Source organism: Pseudophryne corroboree, chromosome 10, assembly GCF_028390025.1.
Source record: "Pseudophryne corroboree isolate aPseCor3 chromosome 10, aPseCor3.hap2, whole genome shotgun sequence".
Taxonomy (NCBI): domain Eukaryota; kingdom Metazoa; phylum Chordata; class Amphibia; order Anura; family Myobatrachidae; genus Pseudophryne; species Pseudophryne corroboree.
Genome location: NC_086453.1, coordinates 139,225,353 through 139,240,669, shown reverse-complemented (window position 1 = coordinate 139,240,669; position 15,317 = coordinate 139,225,353). Strand labels below are relative to the sequence as shown.

Below are 15,317 nucleotides of genomic sequence, written 5' to 3'. Positions count from 1 at the left end.
CTGTTCTTTACTAACAAAGCCCAGAAGGGAAGAAGCAGAGTACAAAAAGGAGACTAAACACAAGCTATATTTAAGAAGGGACACAAACAATACAAGTGCTCGAAGGCCACTCAGTTCATGGAATCAGAGAAAAGAATTTACTGCGGAGCACCAAAATCTAGTCCTTATTCTGCCTCTGAGGGACACTGGAGGGTAGGGTCAAAGAGCACAAAGAGTATTTCCATTCTACAAAGGGTTCTAACAACGTATAGAGGACCTGTGAATCTGGAGATGAACCTTGGCGAGCCACAGTTAGAAAAATCTCCTGATTTATGTGGAATTTAGAAACCACCTTAGGCTGAAACAATTGCTTAATTTGCAAAACTAAACTGTCTTCATGAATAATTAGACACTGAGTTGCAAGACTTTCTCAGCTGATGGAATTGCAAGGAGGAAGACAAGGGTTTAAATGCTTTTCCTTGTACAGCATATGGAACTAAAGTTCCAAGGTGCCTCAGGAGGAATATATAGAGAAGCTGAACATAAAGCACCCACTGCATAAAAGGTGTGAATCTCAGGTCACGTTTTTCTCAAAATAATACAACAACAACAACATTGAAAGAGCTAGGACTTGGACTTTTTAAGGATCCAAGATACAGACCTCCTTTCAAGTCATTCTGAAGAGCAATCAGAAACATTGCAAGACAAAATGAGGATATAAGTAATCACTTAGATTTGCACCAGAAAGGTGATGATTTCCAAATTCTGAGTTATCAGAAGCTGGTTTTCAGACTTTAAACACAGTCTGAACAACAGAATCCTAAAAAATCATTTGCTGTCAAGATGGAGAACTCAAAAGCCAACCCATTAAAAGCAAGGAGTATTTAAAGAAGGTCCTTCAGATAATGGTCAGAGCTCAACAAAAGACACCCAGGTGACATTATCAACTTTATTAAAATATTGGAATATGAGGTCCTTCGAGGCCACTCTAAAAGGGTATCCGGTCTCTAGGTCGACAATGTCTGGGTTGCCACTTTTAGTCGACAGTTACTAGGTCGACAAGATTTCTGTCGACATGTCAAAAGGCCGACATAACCTTTTCACATTTTTTCCCTTTTTTTGAAGTTTTGCATACTTAACGATCCACGTGGACTATGATTGGGAATAGTAACCTGCCCAAAGCATGGCGAGGGGACATGGTGCACTAACTGGGGTTCCCGGGTCACTGTACGGAGAAAACGACACCAAAAAAAGTTAAAACACTCATGTCGACCTTTTGACCCGTCGACCTACAACATGTTGACCTAGAGACCCTGTCGACCTAAGTGTGGTCGACCTTCCGTACCACAGCCCTCCAGAGGTAGCAGAATAACTTGGGCATTTTTATTATTTTACAACCCTTGGCAGCATTGTCAAGAGAGAAAACAGATACATTTGAGCAAAGTCCCAAAGGATCAAACTTGTATCTATCAGACTGGCTCCCAAGTTCTGGAACAAAAGATTGGCAACTTGTGGATCTGTTTAGATGCCATCATATCGACATCCACTTCTGGGTAGAAAGACCACTCTCCAATACAGATGTTCTTCCTACACAGCCAATCAGCCTCCCAGTTCCCCACCCTGGGAATGAAAACTGCAGATAAGGATGGAACATGAAATGCAGCCCACCTGATTTTACGAAGTGTCTCTTGCATGGCGTTCCCCCTAGTGATTCAGATATGCTATGGCAGCAGCAATGTCCAACTGAATTCACACTTAGAAGGCAACTGAGCGCTGATTAGAACTTTATCTACTACTGCCTTTCGTTCTAAAACATTTATGGACAGACAAACTCCTGAGCAGCCTAGAGGCTCTGAAACATATAGCGAGGGACTACTGCTCCCCATCTGCCAAGACTGGCACTGGTAACCAGAACCTACTTTGCAAGGCACCCATTGCAACTCTCTGAAATGATATTAGGAAAAACAGGATTTTAATTACCTACCGGTAAATCCTTTTCTTACAGTCCAGAAGGGATATTGGGGAGACTTAGTACGATGGGGTATAGACAGGGTCCAATGGAGCCTTTGCACTTTAAATTTCTTCACTGGGTGTGCTGGCTCCTCCCCTCTATGCCCCCTCCCACAGGCAGTTATAGGTAAAACAGTGCCCGAAGATGAAATTACATACTTGAGAGAAGGAACATAACAATGAGTTGTGAGTTACACACCATGAACATAAAACAACCAGCAATGGCTGGAAACAACAAACAGCAACAGCTGAATAGGTAACCATATAAAGAGAACGTGCAGAAGAGTCAATGCACTGACAGGGGGCCAATATCCCTTATGGACTACGAGAAAAGGATTTACCGGTAGGTAATTAAAATCCTATTTTCTCTAGCATCCATAAGTGATATTGGGGAGACTTAGTACGATGGGGACGTCCCAAAGCATCCAGAACGGGCGGGAATGTGCGGAGACTTCTGCAGCACCGCCTGCCCAAACTGGGTATCCTCTTTGGCCAGGGTAACAAACTTATAGAATTTTACAAAAGTGTTCTCCCCCGACCAGGTAGCAGCTCGGCATAGTTGCAAGGCCGAGACTCCACGGGCAGCCTCCCAGGAAGAGCTCTCCGATCTTGTAGAGTGGACCTTCAGACACTTAGGAACAGGTAAGGCTGCCGACACATAGGCCTGTTGGATAGTAAGTCTAAGCCAACGAGCAATGGACTGCTTTGAAGCAGGACAAACCTTTTTATGCGCATCAAGGAATCTGTCTTTCTCATCAGAGCAGTTTGCTTGACATAGATCTTCAAGGCTCGCACAGCATCCAATGCCTCTGGAGGAGCAGAAGTGTCAGAACTTGATGGAACCACAATAGGTTGATTCAGGTGGAATGCAGAGACAACCTTCGGCACGAACTGCTGCCTAGTCCCGAGCTTCGCTCTGTCCTCAAAAAAGACCAAGTATGGACTTTTACACGATAAGGCCCCCAATTCTGAGACACGTCTAGCAGAAGCCAGGGCCAGTAACTTGTCTTCCACCGTCATCAGAGGTTCAAACCAGGAGGACTGTAGAAATTCCAACACTACATTCAAATCCCAAGGTGCCACAGGCAGCACAAAACGAGGTTGTATGTGGAGTACCCCTTGCAAGAAGGTCTGAACTTCTGGCAACACTGACAATTTCTTCTGGAAGAAAATGGAGAGAGAGCTGAAATCTGGACCTTAATGGAACCCAGAGTTAAGCCCTTATCCACACCAGCCTGCAGGAAATGTCCCAAGTGGAACTCTGAAGGCGGATACGTGCGTTCCTCGCACCAAGAGACATATCTTCTCCAGATATGATGATAGTGTTTTGACGTCACAGGTTTCCTGGCCTGAACCATGGTAGCAATAACCTTTTTGGAAAGGCCCTTGTGAGCTAGGATGTTCCGCTCAACCTCCATGCCATCAAAGTCGCCGTAAGTCCGGGTAGATGAACGGTCCTTGTTGAAGATCTTTTCTTATTGGTAGACGGACATGTCCAGAAGATCCGCGTACCACGCCCTCCGAGGCCAATCCGGGGCAATCAGAATTGCCTGGACTTCCTGATTTCTGATTCGCTTGAGCACCCTTGGGAGCAACGGAATCGGAGGAAACCGATAGACCAGCTGGTAAGGCCAAGGCGACGTCAGTGCATCCACTGCCCTCGCCTGAGGGTCCCTGGTTTGAGAACAATACCAGTGAAGCTTCTTGTTGAGACGAGAACCCATCATGTCTATTTGCGGGCAGCTCCACCGGTGGATAATCTGCTGGAACACCTGATGGTGGAGTCCCCACGCTCCCGGGTGGAGGTCGTGACGACTGAGGAAGTCCGCTTTCCAGTTGTATCTTTGACACCTGTTGCATGCAGGCTCTGCTTTTTGAGGGCTTCGTGGGCTGACCACCTACCCTTTAACTGCGCACCTTGGGTGACAGCACCCCATCCTCGCATCCATCATGAGGAGGGTCCAATCCTGAACCCCGAAACTCCGGCCATCCAGGAGATTGGAGGACTGCAGCCACCACAGGAGGGAAATCCTGGCCTGAGGTGACAGCCAAATCATCCGGTGCATCTGTAGATGTGAACAGGACCACTTGCTCAGGAGATCCAATTGAAATGTTCTGGCATGGAACCTCCCATATTGGATCGCCTCGTAGGAGGCGCCCATCTTCCCCAACAATCTGATGCAAAGATTGATGGATACACGAGCAGGACGGAGCACCATGCATACCATCTCCTGAAGTGTTCTCACCTTGTCCTCTGGGAGGAACACCTTCTGGGCCACCGCATCCAGTAACATCCCCAAAAACAGGAGCCGCTGAGTCGGTTCCAGGTGGGACTTCTGTAGATTGAGAATCCACCCATGGCGTTACAGAAGTTGGATAGTGTGGTCGATAAGGAGCAATAAACGCTCCCTGGATCTTGCTTTTATCAGAAGATCTTCCAGGTAAGGGACAACATTGACCCCCAAGACCTGGAGTTGGAAGATCATCACCTTCGTGAATACCCTCGGAGCTGTGGCAGGCCAAAGGGTAGTGCCTGGAACTGGTAGTGATCGTCCAGTAGTGCAAACCTCAGAAAAGCCTGATGAGGTGGCCAAATTGGAATATGAAGGTAGGCGTCCTTGAGATCCAGGGAAACCAGGAACTCCTGTTCTTCCAGACCCGCAATCACTGCCCTCAGGGATTCCATTTTGATCTTGAAAACCTTTAAGTAAGGATTCAAGGACTTTAGATTCAAAATGGGCCGTACCGAGCCGTCTGGCTTTGGAGCCACAAACAGGTTGGAGTAATAACCCCTGTCTCATTGTGGTATCGATACTGGAACAATGATGTGGGACTTTCGGATGGCCTGTTGTAACGTAACCTGCGTATCAACCAAAGCTGGTAAGTTTGATTTGAAAAATCGTTGGGGAGAAGGACAGTCGAACTCCAGCTTGTAGCCCTGAGAAATGAGGTCCATTACCCAGGTATCCTGGCAGGAGCTTTCCCAGATGAGGCTGAAGTGACACAGTCGGGCTCCCACTTCGAGATCTCCTCGGGGTGGGTGGGCACCGTCATGCTGAGGACTTAGTGGAAGCGGAACTGGTGCTCTGTTCCTGAGAACCAGTGGTTGCAGGTCTTTTTGTCTTACCTCTGGTGCCTCTATTTGCATTGGAGGCAACTCTGGCCCTAGAACGAAATCTGACCGAAAGGACTGAACAGACGGCCCCGGGTAGGAATGCCTAGCTGGCGGGGCCCCAGAGGGGAGAAATGTGGATTTCCCAGCAGTGACTTTGGAAATCCACGTATCCAACTCAGCCCCAAAGAGCCATTCCCCCAAAAAGGAGAGGGATTTCACACTGCACTTTGATTCTGCGTCCGCTATCCACTGACGCATCCACAAAGTACTGCGCGCCGGCACTGCCATGGCAGAAGGCCTAGCATTAATATTCCCCATCTCCTTGAGAGAGTCACTTGAGGAGAATCACCATAGTGACCAGAGCTTTGCCCCTGAGAGGCCCTCCTGAATCTGAGTAGCCCAAGTGTGAATGGCATGGGTCATCCAGCAACCTGCTATGATCGGCCTCTGTGATATACATTCTGCCATGTAAATAGATTTGAGTGTAGTCTCTATCTTTCTGTCCCCAGGATCCTTTATGGTAAAGGAGCCCGGGTCAGGCAGCACCGCCTTTGTGGACAGTTGAGAGACTGAAACGTCAACCCCGGGGGTTATTCCCAGAATTTCCTACCTTCAGGAGCATATGGTTAAGTGCGCAAAAACTTTTTTGACACTTGGAATTTTTTGTCTGGATTTTTCCAGGTCAACTTAAATAGGTCATCTAACTGCAGACTCAGGGAAAGTGACATTTGGCTTGTTTTATGTAAAGAAAAATGACTGCTGTGACGCAGCGTCCTCTAGAGGGAGCTGTAATACGTCCCGTACAGCCAGAATGAGGGGTTCAATACCCTGAGCAGGATCCCCACTAATGGGATCTAAGTTCTCCCCACACTCCTGTATATCCTCATCTGAATCAGAGACTAGGGCAGGTAAACCACGCTTTTGTGGACCTGCATGAGAGATGAAGGGCTGTGTATCATCTGCCCTAGCAACTAAATCTGCAACAGCCTGATGTAGTAGCTGAGTCTTCTGAACATTAGCAGACAGTTGTGATGACATATCAGACATCATAGCCAGGAAGGCTCTGGACCCTCTTCCCCAGCCCCTTCACCGAGTGAAGATTGGCTGCATTGTTCACATGAAACAGAATCAGTAGATAAGGGCGAGAATCTAGTGTGGCATACACTACAGAGTTTGTGTTTACCCATGCTTACAGTAATCACAATAACGTACACATACACACAGACAGTAATACTGATCAAGCCTGCCCTTACTGTATGTGAGATGAGACACAGAGAGAGACACCAGCATACCCCTATCTGTACAGCCCCAGTCAGTGGCGGAACAAGCAAGCGGTGGGCCCAGGTGCGACAAAATGCTTTGGGCCCCCCCCCCCCATCCAAGTCCACCCGGGGGCAGTGCGCGCCGTAGGCACGCGCAAAAATACATAGTGGCGTGGCTTCGTGGGGAAGGGGTGTGGCCACAAAATAATACCAACACAGTAGTCTCCATTATTCAAATTACGCCGCACAGTAGCACCACTACACCAGGTAGAGACCCTTTTACACCTTACAGCGAACAGATTCCTCTTTTTACACATTACAGCAGACAGCGTGCCCTTTTTACACATAACGGCAGACAGCGTGCCCTTTTTACACATAACGGCAGACCGCGTGCCCTTGTTACACATTACGGCAGACAGCGTGTCCTTTTTACACATTACGGCAGACAGCGTGCCCTTGTTACACATTACGGCAGGCAGATTCCTCCTTTTTACACATAGCAGCAGGCAGATTCCCCATTTTTACACATAGCGTCAGGCAGCCCCCCTTTTTTACACATTACGGCAGGCAGATTCCCCATTTTTACACATAGCGTCGGGCAGATTACCCCTTGTTACACATTACGGCAGACAGCGTGCCCTTTTTACACATTACGGCAGACAGCGTGCCCTTGTTGCACATTACGGCAGACAGCGTCCCCATTTTTACACATTACGGCAGGCAGATTCCCCTTTTTACACATAGTGGCAGGCAGTCCCCCCTTTTTACACATTGCGGCAGGTAGTCCCCCCTTTTTACACATTGCGGCAGGCAGTCCCCCCTTTTTACACAGTGCGGCAGGCAGTCCCCCCTTTTTACACATTGCGGCAGGCAGTCCCCCCTTTTTACACATTGCGGCAGGCAGTCCCCCCTTTTTACACATTGCGGCAGGCAGTCCCCCCTTTTTACACATTGCGGCAGGTAGTCCCCCCTTTTTACACATTGCGGCAGGCGAAAGAAAGAAAGAAAGAAAGAAAGAAAGAAAGAAAGAAAGAAAGAAAGAAAGAAAGAAAGAAAGAAAGAAAGAAAGAATTATACTTACCCTCAGGCTCCTCGGTGCAGCTGCGTCAGACGACGATTCCCGGGCAGTAGAGAATGAGGAGGAGGGAGCCGGAGGACGGAGCCGCAGCAGCGCTTTGTTACTGGTGGAGGCGCTGCTGCTGCTGCCCCTCTGCTTCCCTATAGGCTGTTCTCGGAAGACAGCCTATAGGGAAGCAGAGGAGCAGCAGCAGCAGCGCCTCCACCAGTAACAAAGCGCTGCTGCGGCTCAGTCCTCCGGCTCCCTCCTCCTTCCCCAGTCTGTACCGCTGCTCAGCTCCTATCTCCGGGCGGCTGTGCGCTGCGGGCAGCGGTTGCCTGCAGCGCACAGTGGCATGTAATGAGTCAGTTTGACTCATTACATGCTTGGGCCCCTGGACAGAGGCGGGCCCCAGTGCAGTGCACTGCCTGCACTGCCGGTAGTTCCGCCTCTGGCCCCAGTGACGCTGTCAGATAATGATATTACAGTGAAACACTAGTAAATTCTGTCCTGTAGAGGACCCAGATTGTGTACAGTAGCGGCTCTCCCCCGTTGCTACACCCTGTACCAGTTTTCCAGCGTGTCATGGGAGTCAGGAAGAGCTGTGTGTGCCGATGTGCTGATTGCTGCTGCAGTAAGCAGAGGGAGGCGCCAAAATGCCTCTGGTCCCGCTCTGAGGTAGCTCGCCGCCCCCCCCCCCCCCCCCCCCTCCTCCCTCCCCCGGGGTGCCGGAGCTACAGCCTTTTCTATACTGGCAATGTCTCCAAAAATGCTTGAAAATATTGCACCAGTCCTAGTTTAAGCCATCCTGAGCCAGTTTACAGGGTGCGCTCTAGCGGGTCCCCCCCAGGAGGGTCCCGTATGCCGTGCCCGCATTCAGCCGCACTTTGAACCGGGGGACCCCCTAGTGGGGCCCCCGGCTTGTACTCGCCACAGACGTCACCTTCAGGCTAGTGTTAGGGGTGTGCAGCATGGTGCGACTGCGACAGCGCTGAACAAACAACCTCTCAGGATGGTGGTCCTGCAGCAGGGAAGTGGCCCTGCACCTCGCAAGGCCGGTGACACCCCACCCCTAACTTCCCACGGTGCAGGTATGCTGTTGCCCAAACAGCATACCGAAAATAATAGTTTAAAATAAATTGAAGAAAACTCTCTGGAGCTGCAGAGTGTGCATCCTCTCCTGAGGGCACTTTTTCTAAACTGCCTGTGGGAGAGGGCATGGAGGGGAGGAGCCAGCTCACCCAGTGAAGAAATTTATAGTGCACCACCTCCTTTGGACCCTGTCTATACCCCATCATACTAAGTCTCCCCAATATCCCTTATGGATGCTAGAGAAACTGGATTGCTTCAAAATTTGCCTTTTTTCACAGAAGTCACCTGCATAGATAATAAGAATTTACTTACCGATAATTCTATTTCTCATAGTCCGTAGTGGATGCTGGGGACTCCGTAAGGACCATGGGGAATAGCGGCTCCGCAGGAGACTGGGCACATCTAAAGAAAGCTTTAGGACTAACTGGTGTGCACTGGCTCCTCCCCCTATGACCCTCCTCCAAGCCTCAGTTAGGATACTGTGCCCGGACGAGCGTACACAATAAGGAAGGATTTTGAATCCCGGGTAAGACTCATACCAGCCACACCAATCACACCGTACAACTTGTGATCTGAACCCAGTTAACAGCATGATAACAAAGGAGCCTCTGAAAAGATGTCTCACAACCACAATAACCCGATTTTTGTAACAATAACTATGTACAAGTATTGCAGACAATCCGCACTTGGGATGGGCGCCCAGCATCCACTACGGACTACGAGAAATAGAATTATCGGTAAGTAAATTCTTATTTTCTCTAACGTCCTAAGTGGATGCTGGGGACTCCGTAAGGACCATGGGGATTATACCAAAGCTCCCAAACGGGCGGGAGAGTGCGGATGACTCTGCAGCACCAAATGAGAGAACTCCAGGTCCTCCTCAGCCAGGATATCAATTTTGTAGAATTTTACAAACGTATTTGCTCCTGACCAAGTAGCTGCTCGGCAAAGTTGTAAAGCCGAGACCCCTCGGGCAGCCGCCCAAGATGAGCCCACCTTCCTTGTGGAGTGGGCATTTACAGATTTTTGGCTGTGGCAGGCCTGCCACAGAATGTGCAAGCTGAATTGTACTACAAATCCAACGAGCAATAGTCTGCTTAGAAGCAGGAGCACCCAGCTTGTTGGGTGCACACAGGATAAACAGCGAGTCAGATTTCCTGACTCCAGCCGTCCTGGAAACATATATTTTCAGGGCACTGACAACGTCTAGCAACTTGGAGGCCTCCAAGTCCCTAGTAGCCGCAGGCACCACCAATAGGTTGGTTCAGGTGAGACGCTGAAACCACCTTGGGGAGAAACTGAGGACGAGTCCTCAATTCCGCCCTGTCCGAATGGAAAATCAGATAAGGGCTTTTTCAGGATAAAGCCGCCAATTCTGACACGCGCCTGGCCCAGGCCAGGGCCAACAGCATGACCACTTTCCATGTGAGATATTTTAGCTCCACAGATTTAAGTGGTTCAAACCAATGTGACTTTTGGAACCCAAAACTACATTGAGATCCCAAAGTGCCACTGGAGGCACAAAAGGAGGCTGTATATGCAGTACCCCTTTTACAAACGTCTGAACTTCAGGGACTGAAGCTAGTTCTTTTTGGAAGAAAATTGACAGGGCCGAAATTTGAACCTTAATGGACCCCAATTTCAGGCCCATAGACACTCCTGTTTGCAGGAAATGTAGGAATCGACCCAGTTGAATTTCCTCCGTCGGGCCTTACTGGCCTCGCACCACGCAACATATTTTCGCCAATTGCGGTGATAATGTTTTTGCGGTTACATCCTTCCTGGCTTTGATCAGGATAGGGATGACTTCATCCGGAATGCCTTTTTTCCTTCAGGATCCGGCGTTCAACCGCCATGCCGTCAAACGCAGCCGCGGTAAGTCTTGGAACAGACAGGGTCCTTGCTGGAGCAGGTCCCTTCTTAGAGGTAGAGGCCACGGATCCTCCGTGAGCATCTCTTGAAGTTCCGGTTACCAAGTCCTTCTTGGCCAATCCGGAGCCACGAATATAGTGCTTTCTCCTCTCCATCTTATCAATCTCAGTACTTTGGGTATGAGAGGCAGAGGAGGGAACACATACACTGACTGGTACACCCACGGTGTTACCAGAGCGTCTACAACTATTGCCTGAGGGTCTCTTGACCTGGCGCAATACCTGTCGAGTTTTTTAATCATGTGGACGACTTCTGGGTGAAGTCCCCACTCTCCCGGGTGGAGGTCGTGCTGAGGAAGTCTGCTTCCCAGTTGTCCACTCCCGGAATGAATACTGTTGACAGTGCTAGCACGTGATTTTCCGCCCAGCGAAGAATCCCTGCAGCTTCTGCCATTGCCCTCCTGCTTCTTGTGCCACCCTGTGTTTACGTGGGTGACTGCCATGATGTTGTCCGACTGGATCAATACCGGCTAACCTTGAAGCAGAGGTCTTGCTAAGCTTAGAGCATTGTAAATGGCCCTTAGCTTCAGGATATTTATGTGAAGTGATGTATCCAGGCTTGACCCTAAGCCCTGGATATTCCTTCCCTGTGTGACTGCTCCCCAGCCTCGCAGGCTGGCATCCGTGGTCACCAGGACCCAGTCCTGAATGCCGAATCTGCGGCCCTCTAGAAGATGAGCACTCTGCAACCACCACAGGATGGATACCCTTGTCCTTGGTGACAGGGTTATCCGCTGATGCATCTGAAAATGCGACCCGGACCATTTGTCCAGTAGGTTCCACTGGAAAGTTCTTGCGTGGAATCTAACGAATGGGATTGCTTCGTAGGAAGCCACCATTTTTACCCAGAACCCTTGTGCATTGATGCACTGAGACTTGGTTCGGTTTTAGGAGGTTCCTGACTAGCTCGGATAACTCCCTGGCTTTCTCTTCCGGGAGAAACACCTTTTTTTTTTTTTTCTTTTTTCTGGACTGTGTCCAGGAACATCCCTAGGAAACAGAAGACAAGTCGTCGGAACCAGCTGCGATTTTGGAATATTGAGAATCCAATCGTGCTGCCGCAACACTACCTGAGATAGTGCTACACCAACTTCCAACTGTTCCCTGGATCTTACCCTTATCAGGGAATCGTCCAAGTAAGGAATAACTAAAATTCCCTTCCTTCGAAGGGATATCATTTCGGCCATTACCTTGGTAAAGACCCGGGGTGTCGTGGACCATCCCTACGGCAGCGTCTGAACTGATAGTGACAGTTCTGTACCATAACCTGAGGTACCCTTGGTGAGAAGGGTAAATTTTGACATGAAGGTAAGCATCCTTGATGTCCCGAGACATCATGTAGTCCCCTTCTTCCAGGTTCGCAATCACTGCTCTGAGTGACTCAATCTTGAATTTGAACCTCTGTATGTAAGTGTTCAAAGATTTTAGATTTAGAATCGGTCTCACCGAGCCGTCTGGCTTCGGTACCACAATAGTGTGGAATAATACCCCGTTCCCTGTTGCAGGAGGGGTACCTTGATTATCACCTGCTGGGAATACAGCTTGTGAATGGCTTCCAAAACTGCCTCCCTGTCAGAGGGAGACGTCGGTAAAGCCGACTTTTGGAAACGGCGAGGGGGAGACGTCTCGAATTTCAATATGTACCCTTGAGATATTACCTGAAGGATCCAGGGGTCTACTTGCGAGTGAGGCCACTGCGCACTGAAATTCATTGAGAACGGGCCCCCACCGTGCCTGAGCTTGTAAGGCCCTAGCGTCATACTGAGGGCTTTGCAGAGGCGGGAAAGGATTTCTGTTCCTGGGAACTGGGTAATCTCTTCAGCCTTTTTCCTCTCTCTGTCACGAGCAGAAAAGAGGAACCTTTTGTCCGCTTGCCAACAAAGGACTGCGCCTGATAATACGGCGTCTTATTTTGAGAGGCGACCTGGGGTACAAACGTGGATTTCCCAGTTGTTGCCGTGGCCACCAGGTCTAAAAGACCGACCTCAAATGTCCCCTTTCAAAGGCAATACTTCCAAATGCCGTTTGGAATCCGCATCACCTGACCATTTTACTGGTAGAATTGGACAACGCACTTATACTTGATGCCAGTCGGCAAATATTCCGCTGTGCATCCTGCATATATAGAAATGCATCTTTTAAATGCTCTATAGGCAATAATATACTATCCTTATCTAGGATATCAATATTTCCAGTCAGGGAATCCGACCATGCCAACCCAGCACTGCACCTCCAGGCTGAGGCGATTGCTGGTCGCAGTATAACACCAGTATGTGTGTGAATACATTTTTTGATACCCTCCTGCTTTCTATCAGCAGGATCCTTAAGGGCGGCCATCTCATGAGAGGGTAGAGCCCTTGTTCTTACAAGCGTGTGAGCGCCTTATCCCCCCTAGGGGGTGCTTCCCAACGCACCCTAACCTCTGGCGGGAAAGGGTATACAGCCAATACTTTTTAAGAAATTATCAATTGTTATCGGGGGGAAACCCACGCATCATCACACACCTAATTTTATTTCTCAGATTCAGGAAAACTACAGGTAGTTTTTCCCTCACCGAACATAATACCCCTTTTTGGTGGTACTCGTATTATCAGAAATGTATAAAACATTTTCCATTGTCTCAATCATGTAACGTGTGGCCCTACTGGAAATCACGGTTGTCTCTTCACCGTCGACACAGGAGTCAGTATCCGTGTCGGCGTCTGTATCTGCCATCTGTCGACCCCCTAGGTGGTGACATCACTGTTACAGACACTCTGCTCCGTCTCCACATCATTTTTCTCCTCATACATGTCGACACAAACGTACCGACACACAGCACACACACAGGGAATGCTCTGATAGAGGACAGGACCCCACTAGCCCTTTGGGGAGACAGAGGGAGAGTATGCCAGCACACACCAGAGCGCTATATATATATATACAGGGATAACCTTATATAATAAGAATTTACTTACCGATAATTCTATTTCTCGTAGTCCGTAGTGGATGCTGGGACTTCCGTAAGTACCATGGGGGGGGGGATAGCGGCTCCGCAGGAGACTGGGCACAAAAGTAAAAGCTTTAGACTAGCTGGTGTGCACTGGCTCCTCCCCCTATGACCCTCCTCCAAGCCTCAGTTAGGATACTGTGCCCGGACGAGCGTACATAATAAGGAAGGATTTTGAATCCCGGGTAAGACTCATACCAGCCACACCAATCACACCGTACAACCTGTGATCTGAACCCAGTTAACAGTATGATAAACGTAGGAGCCTCTGAAAAGATGGCTCACAACAATAAACAACCCGATTTTTTTGTAACAATAACTATATACAAGTATTGCAGACAATCCGCACTTGGGATGGGCGCCCAGCATCCACTACGGACTACGAGAAATAGAATTATCGGTAAGTAAATTCTTATTTTCTCTGACGTCCTAGTGGATGCTGGGACTTCCGTAAGGACCATGGGTATTATACCAAAGCTCCCAAACGGGCGGGAGAGTGCGGATGACTCTGCAGCACCGAATGAGAGAACTCCAGGTCCTCCTCAGCCAGGGTATCGAATTTGTAAAATTTTGCAAACGTGTTTGCCCCTGACCAAGTAGCTGCTCGGCAAAGTTGTAAAGCCGAGACCCCTCGGGCAGCCGCCCAAGATGAGCCCACTTTCCTTGTGGAATGGGCTTTAACAGATTTTGGCTGTGGCAGTCCTGCCACAGAATGTGCAAGCTGAATTGTACTACAAATCCAACGAGCAATCGTCTGCTTAGAAGCAGGAGCACCCAGCTTGTTGGGTGCATACAGGATAAACAGCGAGTCAGATTTTCTGACTCCAGCCGTCCTGGAAACATATTTTCAGGGCCCTGACTACGTCCAACAACTTGGAGTCCTCCAAGTCCCTAGTAGCCGCAGGCACCACAATAGGTTGGTTCATGTGAAACGCTGAAACCACCTTAGGGAGAAATTGAGGACGAGTCCTCAATTCTGCCCTGTCTGAATGAAAAATTAGGTAAGGGCTTTTATATGACAAAGCCGCCAATTCTGAGACACGCCTGGCTGACGCCAGAGCTAACAGCATGACCACCTTCCATGTGAGATATCTTAATTCCACAGTGGTGAGTGGTTCAAACCAATGTGATTTTAGGAACCCTAAAACTACATTGAGATCCCAAGGTGCCACTGGTGGCACAAAAGGAGGCTGTATATGCAGTACCCCCTTGACAAACGTCTGAACTGATCAGGGTAGGGATGACTTCATCTGGAATGCCTTTTTCCATCAGGATCCGGCGTTCAACCGCCATGCCGTCAAACGCAGCCGCGGTAAGTCTTGGAACAGACAAGGTCCCTGCTGGAGCAGGTCCTTTCTTAGAGGTAGAGGCCACGGGTCCTCCGTGAGCATTTCTTGCAGTTCCGGGTACCAAGTTCTTCTTGGCCAATCCGGAGCCACGAGTATAGTTCTTACACCTCTCCTTCTTATGATTCTCAGTACTTTGGGTATGAGAGGCAGAGGAGGGAACACATACACCGACTGGTACACCCACGGTGTTACCAGAGCGTCCACCGCTATTGCCTGAGGGTCCCTTGACCTGGCGCAATATCTGTCCAGTTTTTTGTTGAGACGGGACGCCATCATGTCCACCTTTGGTTTTTCCCAACGGTTTACAATCACTTGGAAGACTTCTGGGTGAAGTCCCCACTCCCCCGGGTGGAGGTCGTGTCTGCTGAGGAAGTCTGCTTCCCAGTTGTCCACTCCCGGAATGAACACTGCTGACAGTGCCACCACATGATTTTCCGCCCAGCGGAGAATCCTTGCAGCTTCTGCCATTGCCCTCCTGCTTCTTGTGCCGCCCTGTCTGTTGACGTGGGCGACTGCCGTGATGTTGTCCGATT

At 49.3% G+C, this 15,317-nt stretch overlaps 1 protein-coding gene across 3 annotated transcripts in view; it reads right to left on the bottom strand.

Annotated features, from left to right (window-relative positions):
• Window positions 1-15,317, bottom strand: part of LOC134966239 (leukocyte receptor cluster member 8 homolog) — a 188,795-nt gene that overhangs the window by 11,587 nt on the left and 161,891 nt on the right. The gene's annotated exons all lie outside the window — the stretch shown is intronic.